This window comes from Macrobrachium rosenbergii, chromosome 25 (genome assembly GCF_040412425.1).
Source record: "Macrobrachium rosenbergii isolate ZJJX-2024 chromosome 25, ASM4041242v1, whole genome shotgun sequence".
NCBI lineage: Eukaryota > Metazoa > Arthropoda > Malacostraca > Decapoda > Palaemonidae > Macrobrachium > Macrobrachium rosenbergii.
The window spans coordinates 34,134,410-34,144,409 of record NC_089765.1 but is presented as its reverse complement, the minus strand read 5'-3'; the positions used below and the strand labels follow the sequence as shown (position 1 = coordinate 34,144,409).

Sequence of the window (10,000 nt, the reverse complement as noted above, 5' to 3'; positions counted from 1 at the left end):
ATACACGAAATGAATAATTGTCCCTATCTCTCACGAATCTCCCTTGTATAACAGTGGTTAAAATATACCTCAGTTCTTACTTATTCTCTGGGAATGCCACCTCGTGTTGTGGCTATCAGAACTTCAATATACGAATTGGGCTAATTTGCGATTCCTTGGTTACTTGTGGTGTTCCAGTTTTCTGACTATGGAAGGATATTTGAAGTTAGTATGGCGAACGACAAGACGCTGATTATAAAAGTAATGTTAAGAGAATCTACTCAAAACAATACTTTCTGGCCACTGTCTTGTGTCCTAGATTGTTCCTTTTCATATCTTAGAAAAAGAGCATCAGTAACATTTCTGAGGTCTGTTATACCAGTTTCATTATCGATATCGATAACAAATTCATTACTTAAAAAAAGGTAAGAGCTACAATTTTTCGTGCTATCTGAACAGTCAAGGAACTCCATGAGTTATGAACAGCTGAACGGTTACTTATGCCCTGTATGCAATGAAAATGCACAAACAGATAACGGAAAAATATATATTTGAAACAGAACTTCAGGAAAAGAAATTATTCACTGATTTACGACTAAAGTTCCAAAATAAAGTAAACATTTCCAGGGCACAGTTTTCAGTCAGCCAAGTTATAGTAGTACAAGGTCTTGTTTATTATCTAAATGGTGCGGCCCCGTTCCTGCGATTTCAGTTTGAAGTGGTCGGTGTTTGCAAGTGATACGGCTTTAGTTGATGACAGAATCCTTTTTTCACTTCTGATTACAGCAATGACATAGTTTCTATCTTTCACTGAGCCTGATGCTGAGCAAAACGTGCAAAGAAAACATTATCGCACAAATGGGTGTAACAGTTAGATAAAGAATATTATATTTCAAATAGATTAATAAAAACAAGTATAATTATCGCACAAATGGGTGTAACAGTTAGATAAAGAATATTATATTTCAAATAGATTAATAAAAACAAGTATAATTATCGCACAAATGGGTGTAACAGTTAGATAAAGAATCTTATATTTCAAATAGATTAATAAAAACAAGTATAAAATGCGATGAAGTTTCTTCGGCGCAATCGAGTTTTCTGTACAGCCGCTACAGCGTATAATTAAGGCCACCGAAAACAGATCTATCTTTCGGTGGTCTCGGTATAATGCTGTATGAGCCGCGGCCCATGAATCTTTAACCAAGGCCCGATGGTGGCCTATCCTATATCGTTGCCAGATGCACGGTTATGGCTAACTTTAACCTTATATAAAAATAAAAGCTACTAAGACTAAAGGGTTGCAATTTGGTATGTTTGATGATTGGAGGGTGGATGATTTAACATACCAATTTGCAGCCCTCTAGCCTCAATAGTTTTCAAGATCTGAGGCGGACGGACGGACAAAGCCGTCACAATATTTTTCTGTTACAGAAAACTAAAACTTAAATCACTGTTCTGAGGTGGTTTGGTAACATGGAAAGAATGGAGGACGACGGTGTCGGATGAGGTGTATAGGAGGAAGGAAGAGAAAGAGGAATGAAAGAACACACGCAAGAGTGCTTGAGAGATACGGACGTATAACAGTGTTTGTAAGGGGAGGGGGGGGAGTTAGTGTCAGTGTGCTGCTTATGAGCTTTCAGTGTAGCTAATTGAAGCAGCTGACGCTGTGGAAGATTTCTGCACATGGGGTCTCATTCTTGATTCAGCAGTTAAAGAATATATAAATATATATATATATATATATATATATATATATATATATATATATGTACACTACATAAATACATATATACACAAATATAAATATGTATATATGTATGTATGCATGTATGTATATACATATATTTATATATTCAGCAGTTAAAGAAATACATATAAATATATCACACATTACCACACGGGGTGGGGTGTAGGTCCTGACTGTTTTCGTCAATGGCTTGGAAATAAAGTCGAAACACACACACACATATATATATATATATATATATATATATATATATATATATATGTATAATACATGAATAGATACATACACACACATATATATAAATATATATATTATATATATATATTATATATATGTATGTATGAATATATATATGTATATGTATATATACAGACATGTACATGTATATATATATATATATATATATATATATATATATATATATATATATATATATATATATATATATATATATGTATATATATAGCCTACTATATATATATGTGTGTGAGTGTGTGCGTGTGTGTCTGAGTGTACGGTCACGAAAATAAGAATCCAGTATAGATTTATTTGCTCCGTCATGGAAATATACGCACATGCGTAGTCACAAAAAATGTACACACTAGTTCATGTGCAAACACAAAAACCTACTACATGTAAAAACAATAACAATGGACGGTGTGCGTGAGTGAGTGTGAGTGTGTGTGTGTGCGTGTGTGTATGTACGTCCGTGAAGTCAAAAGATGGGTTGAGCGGGAGTATATATAAGAGCGAAGGAGAGGCGTCAGCTCACATTATACCATACGGAGGCCGACCTAATATCACCTCCCGTCGACAACTCGCAGTGAGGAGTCCCTGACTGAGAAAGGAGAGAGAGAGAGAGACAGAGAGAGAAAGAGAGAGAGAGAGGAAGAGAGACAGAGTCAGAGAGAAAGAGAGCAACAAAAAGACTCGTTCATTCCGATTAAGTGATATCTATTACGCCTAGTATACACAGTAGCTGACTTGACTTGGTGCCTCGTGGAACTTTTTTCCTTTACCTGACTCGACTGTTATTTTACAAAAGCGGATTCTTGTGTGAAGAGAGCCACCGTTCTAACAGATACTTTGGCGGTCGCCAGAACTTTTGCAAAAGCTTTACAAAGACTCTTCCGCCTTTTCTACTCCGTGGATTTTCGTCTGAACGTGAGTATTTTGTGACGTTTCCTGTTCGTGAATTGTTTTGTTCTGTTCGGTGAGTTTTCCGAGAACTGCATTAAAATTTCATGATGTACTCTGGCATGTGGTTCCGAGCGGGTATTTCTGGGAATCTGTTTTGAGGATTTTTGTTTTCGGAATATTTCTTGTGAATTCATGACAGGTCATAGTTATAGACAGGTATGAACACAGTTATGGATAGGTTTTCAAAGTAGTATATATGCTTAACCTTAGTTATTTTATGTTCCTCTGAGGCATACATTATATATATGTAATATATATATATATATATATATATATATATATATATATATATATATATATATATATATATATATATATATATATATATATATATATATATATATATATATATATATATATATATATATGTGCGTGTGCGTGTGTCTATAAAATATATGTATATATACATATATATATATATATATATATATATATATATATATATATATATATATATATATATATAAAAAACATAAACTTAAAAATTTGAACCCTTAATGACACTTAAACACGAACATGTAAAAAAGACAGCTCACAGATGATAAAGCTAGTCCACTTGCATAACCAAAAGAAAACAAAATCCACATACAACCACACCCTTCATTTTCAGCCCAAGAAAAGAATAAAACAAGCAAAGAGACCGGAAGTGCGTTTGTAAGTGTGCACTTATTACTCCCTCTCTATGACATCTGAACGCGGAAGAAAAGTGCCCAGCGCCCCTCCAAGGATAGTGCGAGAAGATGCGCTCCGCGAGAGAGAGAGAGAGAGAGAGAGAGAGAGAGAGAGAGAGAGAGAGAGAGAGACGTGAAAAGGCGCTCGCGCGCTCCACACTGCCATTTGTTCACGCCTTCCGCGCTTTTTAATACGATGTGATAAGTCGTCGAGGACATTTTTATATACCCCGCCCACTGTGCCTTACCTTGGCCCCGCCCACACGTACCTACGTCACACAAACAATAGCTTTACATACCCGGTGAACCAAGTTGTTTTCTCTCTCTCTCTCTCTCTCTCTCTCTCTCTCTCTCTCTCTCTCTCTCTCTGTGAATATTCATATTCTAAAAAGATACTCTTCCTATTGTGATACAGAAAACAAAACTACAAAATCCGAAACACAAGGAATGATAAAAGTAGGGCAACTTGACACTCCAAGCGTCCTGTTTTTTGTTTAACCAGAGAACCTCGTGACCCTCTGGGACAATCTGTGCCTATATGAACACCCACGATGCAAATAACAAGCTTTTTCTTTAAAAAAAGAAATATATATATATATTGGTGTATCCATGAATTTAATCATTCTTCACCTAAATCTAGTAAAGATAACGGCTAAAATTAGGGTCACATAAGTGGCTGTAATTCATGAAGATTAAATGGTTTTATCGAAACGATAAACAGGAATCTGAAAGAAAACAAAACAACCTAAAGAAACACTGAAGCAATGCACAAGAGAGCATCCATTGCCCAGAGGTCCCATCGGTCTAGCGCTGTGACAGACACAGACCCGCTTCTCGCCCCGGGAGGGCCAGAAGTGAATGGTATAGCGCGTGTCTTTCTAACTCACGACTTCCTAGCAGTTGAGACTCTTCCCTTCTCCATAAGTGCAGTAGAATTGGCCCCTCTCAAGGGGAATCTCCCCTTGCATTCACGTTCGTCAAGTGAACATCAGATTGGCTGCCGCAGATGTTCATTCTCAGCCTTGCATGCGCGTGGTTATAGGGTTGGAAATCCTGGTCCCGAGTACGGGGCAAAGTGCAAAGGTGGGACAGAGAGACGAAAGCTTATCAGCGGAATATTACAGCAAACTCATACGAGTTTGTACAGACAAAAAACTGATATGAAAACATTAAAAACGAAGTTTTATGCTACAACTGGTTAGCAATTCAAGACAGTATACTCCGCGTATGGTATTCCGAAAACGCATCACCTTTCTCATAAATCAAAACCCATAACGATAAGGAATGCAGTATTACACAGGACATAAACATACCGCACTTCAGCATCTAAAACATTTGAGTAAGAAGATTTGCGTCATTTTGGAAACAGCTTATGATTTGAAATTAAAATTATTTTATGAAATGTAAACACCAATCCCCTAAATACTGATTTGAAAGCAAGAACAGTATACAGTATATTAAATAACATTACGAGCACACACGCACCCGAAGGCGTATCTATGGGTGTTAATTAAACACCCGTGTGATGTACACGAATAGGTTTTAAAGTGAAAGAACCTACTACGTTTCATCGCCCTCACTCACACACGACCAAATAAATAAAATACAAAAACCTGTTCAAACCAGTGCGGATTATAAAGAATGGTGAAATGTCAATGGAACATGACGTGAGTGGGACGTTCATTTCAATTCCTCTTAGCTGGCTAAGGATTTTGATTTTTTTTTTTTTGTAGTGGTAACTACATTTTTCTAGTTACTTGCGGGCAGAGAATTTTGATATCCCTACTACGACTTACAGAGAAGCCCAATATCATCCTTGGAAGTTTGTTGGAAATATCGTCACCGAGCTCTATTAGTCATGTTATTATTCACTACTTCCTAATAATTTCGTTTATATCATGAGGAGGAGTTATTTATATCTTTATTCGAGCTGGTTGTATAGAAACTGAACATTTTTATTACGCCGAGTCATCATTTATACGAATTCGTTTGCCCACGGATTTCTATATACATAACTGAAGTTATATATATACTGTATATATATATATATATATATATATATATATATATATATATATATACATATATATATATATATATATATATATATATATATATATATTTATATATATAGATATATACATACACATCACTTCAGATTCACACCGGGATCGAATCCAGGTCTTTGAATTGAAAGGCAGGGGCGCTACTAGCAGACGGCCTACATAATCCATAGCTTACCAGAGAGTTTACCCAACTTCCCGAATCAGCAATGACTCAATCGATCGGATTTAATTTGAATTACCCCATCTAAGCGACATATATATAATATATATTGGATATAATCACTACACACAGTCACGTGTGTAACAAATATTTCTGACTCACATCGGGATCAGACCCAGGTCTTTCAGGTTGTATGTTGATGACGTCTATGATATATATATATATATATATATATATATATATATATATATATATATATATATATATATATATATAGTAAACAGTACCTCTTCCTGTTCCTCATGTATGTGTATATATATATACATATATATATACTGTATGTATATATATATATATATATATATATATATATATATATATATATATATATATATATATATTTGATGTGACAGTGGATAGAAAACTATGACTTTTATCCCCGAAGACTCAGAATTTTCAAATAAAAAAAGCAAAGGACGGAGCAAGAATAACATTAAATGTGCAAGAAAGTAGGTCACCTGAATATGCGTCGGGAAACTGAATGAACTCCTAAAAATGACCACGATTTTGAGTCTTGTTTTCAGTTTTTTTTTTTCAGCCCTTAATTTTACAATTCTTGAAAACATTCGTTCGATACTTGCTTATCTTTTCATCTCATCAGATGTTCGTGTATTTTCGTTCCTAATTTGCCGCTGGAAGTAAAATAACAATCGATGAGGCTTTTAAGAGAAGCAGAGGAGACACAGTCACGAAACATTCATTTTTCTTTCGTTTTTTCGTTCATAAAATGAATGAACCTCAAGAATGGGTTCACTCTGCTTTGAATTATGTTAGGATATACATTTTTTTTTTCCAGGGAACTCATTACTCATGCCTGATATTTTTTTTTCTCTCTCTCTCTCTCTCTGCCTATGCGAACCGCCATCTTTAACTTTCCCTTATCGAGAAGTCTTAATAGATTTTTAAGGAAACGCAGCCCATACTCTTCCTTTCCACGTCCTTCGAGAATCGAACATGGGTTTTCCGAATGTGAGATTCGAATGGTACAAATCGACGCCTGTTACCGCGGTAGTTGCGCCGCCGGATAATTCACAATCAATCAACCGGCTTTTGTTCCACCAGCACAAAAGCAGAGGGAAAGAATCCACTTTGCCGTAAGTGTATAATAATCTAACAAAATTTTTTCCGCCAATTAAAAAAGTTCAGGACGAAGTCAGAAAATTTCAGACCGTCACGAAGCTTGTTAACTCCACTAACAAGGCAACACATAATAATTAAGAAGGAGCAGTGATAACAGTAACTTACTGGAACTAATCACCAGTTAAATTTTACGGACCATTTCACTTACCTCGGTAGAACGGCTGACGATAGAAAAAGGCTAAATTTATATCTCGTATGAAACAATTTTTTTTCTAACAGCAAAATTTCCAAAACTTATAAACGATTTTGATTGAATAACAAGCCTCCAGATACGTCAGTATTTTTTTTTAATTTGTCGTATTACATAGGTTAAAATCGTGCCTTTAACATTAACATTTTTATAGACTACATTTCGTGATGGATTAAAAGATCGAATCATTAAAGGTTTTTGGAAGATGACACGTCCAAAGCTAATAATGTAAAAGGGCAAACTTAAAGTAACGGAAGAAGTTCGAATGTGAGAGATGAAAGGGTACAATACCAGATCATTTGTATTGCTTCCCGGTTAATGTAAGAGCAAGGCTCCAGAGACCAGGACAAACACAGCCCACGCATAAAGGCAGTGATGAGAGAGAGAGAGAGAGAGAGAGAGAGAGAGAGAGAGAGAGAGAGAGAGAGAGAAGAAATCAACGTCCCAGGAAGAAATACCTTCTCATAAAATGTTATGTAATACACATCGTGTAGAAAAAAAAAAACAGACATAAACAACAACCGTCCCCCGCAAGTGGCTTCAATGAACGAGGGACATTACGTCCCAGTTTCCTCTCGGAGGGGTGTGTGTCCTTCGTCTTAAATGACCAAAACTAGTATTTCACTCATCCCATCTTCCTGAATTCACACACGCCCCTCTCCCTCGTGTCCTCACATCCCGGGCCATTAGCAGCAGCTATCCCAATTTCTTCCTTAACTATCCTTTCAGAGTAATTGTGACAGTTTTTCGTGTTAATAATGGTATTTGTATTACGTATATTATTTTGCGGGAAAACTGATTACAAGAGATGTAGTACAAGACAAAAATTTGAGGGTAGAGAAAATACTAACAGGTCATTTCAAGTACATAGGTAAAATTAGGTAGTCTGGTGTTGAGTGTCGAGAATAAAATAGCTTCTAATATTTCCAACTTATTAAATAAATGATTTTTAGTAATAAAAATTGATAAAGAACCGACTAAAGAACTACAATTAAAAACCCAAATGCCGCATCTTTAACTAACTCTAAACATGCCCTCACCATGAGAGAGAGAGAGAGAGAGAGAGAGAGAGAGAGAGAGAGAGAGAGAGAGAGAGAGAGAGAGAGAATAATGCTTAACATTCATCTCAGACAACCACCCCCCCCCTCCACATTTCCCAATTCCTTCCCGATGGGGTGGGGGGTGGGGAGCTGGGAGAAGCTAGTGTACAATGACCCCTGGTCGTTCAATGTCAAAACGCTTGAAGGAAAAGGCTGTTTGGTAGTACCAGCTTCCTCACTGGCGATCTGGGAACACTTCCTCATGAATACTCATCATCCGGCATCTCGTAAATCTCCATTCATTTCTACGCTTCCTACTTCCTTCTTCCTCCTTCCCTCTCCCTCACTCTCTTTTTCCACATCTCTTACTCTTTCTTTCCGAAGTTTTACTTTACATTCTACCGCTCTGAAGTGATAGTTTGATGATCGTCAATTTCCCTTTAATTAATATTCCTAAAAGTGAAAATATTTCCGTTTTATAATAAAAATTCTACCAACACACAAACATACTTATATATATTATATATATAATATATATATATATATATATATATATATATATATATATATATATATATACATACATATGTGTGTGCGTGTATATATATATACACACATATACACACACACACATATATATATATATATATATATATATATATAAATTTTCTTTCTTTTCAACATTAAGCTGTTTCCCATGGCTCCAGAGAAAAGCCAGCGAGTATTGACACACTCACAACTGAACTGCTGAATTGTGGATAAACCGCCTGTGCAGGAAACTTTCACAACACTAGCTTCCAAATATACAAAAAGGTCCCCAGCAGCGTGTCGAACCCGTGTACACATTACTTCAGTTACCTTTTTCTTGCCTGAACTCTCTTGCTCAATGGATTCGAATCTCCTTCTTTACAATACCTTTTATACCCCCTCTATCCATTCTTTTCACTGTCTTCCTATCATCCTTCCTTCCAACTCTTCTGGGTACATTATGTCACATACACTAACCATTTTACTCCTCTTATACTACAACTACTACATCCTTATAACTTTTACAATTTCTACATTCTTTCAGAATCAACATCCACACTTCACTTCCCCCGAGGAGAGTTGATTCGACAATCCCTTCTTGCTTTCGAAGCATGGTTTCTCTAGATACACTAATTTCCTTAGAGTCTTTTGCACACTCCCTGCTACCTTTCTTGCTTTATCAAACCTCTACTCCTAAATTCTTATTAGAATTTACTGCTTCCACTCTCTCACGGTCTATACTAACATTTACTGCTTCACTTACCCTCATAATTTTACTTTTACTCAAGTTTGCTCTCATCTTTTTCCTCTTGCAAACACTTTTAAATCTTTCACTGATCTTTTAAATCTTTCACTGATCTCTATAGCTTCTCTTCAGTTTCTAAAATCGGTAGTGTGTTATCAGGGAAGATCAGCCATTTCGCCCTCCATTCTCGGCCCAATCTTCTTATCCCTCAACATTCCACCAACATCTACTGTCTTTTCTCTGACTTATCATATTGCACCATCCTTAGGATATTTAACAGACACGGATAAACAATACACCATTGCCTCAACCCTATTTTACAGCAAATCATTCACTTTCATGCCTACAAACTCTGATATATGCTATGCTTTCATCATAAAATCTTTTCATTTTAAAAACCTTGCCTTCTATTACCTATCTTTCATATCTATCGTAAGCTTTCTCTAGGCCCTTGAATTATTATGCCCTTTT

The 10,000-nt window shown here is 36.0% G+C and overlaps 1 protein-coding gene across 1 annotated transcript in view; it reads left to right on the top strand.

Moving 5' to 3' along the window:
* Positions 1–2,499: 2,499 nt before the first annotated feature.
* LOC136852544 (uncharacterized) overlaps positions 2,500–10,000 on the top strand; it is a 37,693-nt gene continuing 30,192 nt past the window's right edge. The window contains exon 1 of the mRNA XM_067127282.1: positions 2,500–2,893. The gene's annotated coding sequence lies outside the window, so the exon portion shown is untranslated. The remainder of the gene's footprint in view (positions 2,894–10,000) is intronic.